Source organism: Sinocyclocheilus anshuiensis, unplaced genomic scaffold (assembly GCF_001515605.1).
Source record: "Sinocyclocheilus anshuiensis isolate Anshui unplaced genomic scaffold, SAMN03320099.WGS_v1.1 scaffold1726, whole genome shotgun sequence".
Lineage (NCBI taxonomy): Eukaryota > Metazoa > Chordata > Actinopteri > Cypriniformes > Cyprinidae > Sinocyclocheilus > Sinocyclocheilus anshuiensis.
In genome coordinates this window covers 740,050-743,696 of record NW_015546155.1, presented here as the reverse complement: position 1 = coordinate 743,696, position 3,647 = coordinate 740,050, and the positions used below count along the sequence as shown (strand labels likewise).

Below are 3,647 nucleotides of genomic sequence, written 5' to 3'. Positions count from 1 at the left end.
CACACACACACACACACACACACACACACACACACACACACACACACACACTCTCTCTCTTCTCTCTCTCACACACACACACACACACACACACACGCACAATAAATAAAATCACTGACATAACATCTACAATAATAATATAATGCAATTTGTAATAAATAATTATATGTTTTTATCAAATTATATATTTAAGGTGCTGTTCTCGATCCTATCCCTTCTTCAATGCCTGAACAAAAACACGTTATTGTGATATCTTGTTTTAGCTAAAGGTTCACCTAAACATGAAAGTTACACTCAAGTAGTTCCAAACCTGAATGACTTTCATTCTTCTGTAAAACACAAAAGAAGATATTTTGAAGAACACTGGGTACCAAACAACATTAGAGCCCATTGACTTGCATTTTATGAACAAATAAACACCGAGACATTTCTCAAAATATCTTCTTTTGTGTTTAACAGAAGAAAGAAAGTCAAACTGTTTTGCAACAACATGAGGGTAAGTAAATGATGACAAAAATGATCATATTTGGGTGAAGTATCGCTTAATCAAAATACTTGTTCTTAAAGAGTAAACGCTATGCTAAGCTAATTAGCTTAGCTAACTGAAAACACAAAGTGAAATGTTTAATTTGAAAACGTTTAGCTTTGGTAATATAACGTTATATGTAATTTAAATGACATTAATTTTTCGTAATTAAGAAAAAATACATTATAAAGTCATTTTATGTCATTTCTAATCAGGCACTGAATTGGGCACACATAAAAACAAGTTGTCTGAGGTAATACAGTGGCTTTGGGGTGACAGGATCTCACACAACAATGGCTAACAGGAACCAGCCGAAAAGGGAAGTCATTTCAGAGGTGGTTGATGAAAGATTAAAAAGAAAGACAGTATTGTTCTTTGGAATAACTTAACTTTTTGCAATCACAATCTTTCACACTGAGGACTCACAGAGACAAGCCGCTGCTATCAGTCTCACAGCATCGTACGGAGACTGACAGGTTGGGTAGAGCGCTTCCACCAGGTAGTTGGCAACCGTCAGCGAGATGACAGCCTGGCTGGCCGGCTCGACCAGCAGGATGGACGTCCACAGTTGAATGAAAGCAAGGATACTCCCAAAAGCCTCCAGGATGTACACGTAACTAGCGCCAGACTTTGTAATAGTGGTTCCAAGTTCTGCGTAACACAGTGCACCAAACACAGAAAATATGCCACCGAGAGCCTAGATGACCAGCGAAAGGCCGTAGGAGGCGCAGTACAACAGCACACCCTTGGGCGACACGAAAATGCCCGAGCCAGTCATGTTGCCCACAATTAAGCAGATGCCGTTAGTGAGAGAAATCTCCCTCCTCATGATCATCTTCTCCTCCTGCGAGTCTGGACCATTGCAGGCTCCAGCCGGTTTCTTCAGGTCCAGGTCTCCTCGTGACCCCAGACAGAGTTTTTGGCCTAAAGACATCCGTTTCTTCATGCTGAAGACACAAGAAGTCAACAATTATTACAGCTGTAATCACTGGTAAAGCTCGTTAATAAAGCAATAAGCCATGGTTTACAAGTGAATTTATAACAGCTAATGGGCGTTGTTATAAAACCCCCTTAGCTGTTATAACTTCATTGTAAACCACGGCTTCACGGGGCTTATTGCTTTTATAAAACGGTTAGTCCATATACGTAGTAAGGTTTCACAGAATAAAACAGAGCAAATAAAGTGTAATGACATTAGATATTAACTGACACAACTTTTGATTTCAATAATATATTCGTAAATTTCACACTTAAGTTTGGGGACCAATTCTGACTATTAACTAACTATTGGCTATTACTTTTTCCTCAATAAACTCCTAATCTGTTGCTTATTAATAGTTAGTAAGGTGTAATGACATAAATAAAAACAGTATTCTTCCACCAAACAATGTAGTTCCTCAGAAACAGTTGTGGTTCCAACAAAGTGGTTGCCGGGCAACACACAGAAGTAAACAAAGGTGTATGTTTGTAGTGTAATTTACAACAGCTTCGAACGCGGCTCAACCAATCAGAATCAAGGACCGGAACTATCTGTTTTATAAACACAATTTTGATGATGATTATGGTGGTTTTGTTTAGCATTAACATCCCAGATACATATTATTTCCCCACTGTTGTTTCTTAGTCATTTGCACAATGCAAAATGACTTTCAGAACAACCAAACTACATTTTGCATTTAAATTGTTACCATATTTTAGAACGGAACAAATTTGTGATTGGCATTAAATATTGGTAACACTTTACAATAAGATTCTGTTTGTTAATATTAGTTAACCACATTATTCAGCACTAACAGTGAAAAATATTTCTGTAGAATTTATTTATGTATTTATGATATCTTAATTTTAACATTTATTAATGCATTATTAAAATCAAAAGTTGTCTCTATTAATATTATTTAATGGACCTGAGCTGAATGAAATAACAATGAACAGTTATAATTTTAGATCAGTAATATGTAAATATTTTTTAACATGAACAAAGTTTAAGAAATAATGTAACAAATGTATTGCTCATTGTTAGTTAATGTTAGTTAATGCATTAACTTACGTTAACTAATGGGACGTTACTGTAAAGTGCCCAAATATATTATACGAAAAATATTCCAGTAACACTTCAAAATAAGATCCCATTAAGTTATGGTTAATAAATGCAAAAAAGTAACTAATTTGTTACATTATTTATTCATCTTTTGACAACTATTTACTGTTAGTTCATATCAGCTCAGGTCCATTAGATATTAACTTTTGATTTCAATAATATATTAGTAAATTTCACTCTTAAGTTTGGGGACCAATTCTGACTATTAACTAACTATTGGCTATTACTTTTTCCTCAATAAACTCCTAATTTGTTGCTTATTAATAGTTAGTAAAGTAGTTGTTAAGTTTAGGTATGGGGTGAATTAAAGCTATGTAACTTTTTCTGTGTTCAAAATTTGCAAAGTGTATATAATGAGCGAGTACATCATGAATTCATCTTCCAAACCGCGTTTTTGTCTTATTCCGAATCACTACGGTACACTTATAATAAGTACTTATATTTGGACTATTGTAGCCTGGTCGGGTCATCACCGCTGCGGAGTAACACATACCTGCGTGAATAAGCTTGAAGTTAATTCCATTTTTTTAATTAATAATAACAGAAATCGCTTCAAATTTAGATATTTTACCAACAGGCAATGCCCTCACTAACCCCTGGAAATGTCACTGTAGGGCCAACAGTTTGGGGTCCTATTTAACTTTTTTTAAATGTAGTGCAAACTGTCGTACTTTACCTTTAATCATGTCAGAAGGAATGCTGTCGGAAAAAAAAAATGAAAAAAAAATGATGAATAGAAAAGATGGATTGTAGTGAGGAAGAGAGTAGAGATGAGTTATGCAAGTTTCCAGAGTGATGGTGATCCTGGTCAGACTGAAGAAAGCAAGACTGTCAGGGTGTAACGGGTCAACAGGATGAGTGCTGTCGCAATCCCAGACCGCAGACCCTGATGTGTTTTTCCACCAGAGGCAAAAAGGCTTCTTGAGTTGCCCTGTCTATTTTAAGAGGTCTGTACTCAGAGAGAGAGAGAGAGAGAGAGAGAGAGAGAGAGAGAGAGAGAGAGAGAGAGAGAGAGAGAGA

At 35.9% G+C, this 3,647-nt stretch overlaps 1 protein-coding gene and 1 long non-coding RNA gene across 2 annotated transcripts in view; both read right to left on the bottom strand.

The window, feature by feature from the left end:
• The window catches only part of LOC107701345 (uncharacterized), a 4,854-nt gene extending 3,875 nt beyond the window's left edge, over nt 1-979 (bottom strand). The window contains exon 1 of the long non-coding RNA XR_001635636.1: nt 953-979. This is a non-coding gene — a long non-coding RNA (uncharacterized LOC107701345). The remainder of the gene's footprint in view (nt 1-952) is intronic.
• Nucleotides 980-1,252: 273 nt separating this feature from the next.
• Nucleotides 1,253-3,647, bottom strand: part of LOC107701343 (receptor-interacting serine/threonine-protein kinase 2-like) — a 21,681-nt gene continuing 19,286 nt past the window's right edge. The window contains exon 12 of the mRNA XM_016503334.1: nt 1,253-1,473. The gene's annotated coding sequence lies outside the window, so the exon portion shown is untranslated. The remainder of the gene's footprint in view (nt 1,474-3,647) is intronic.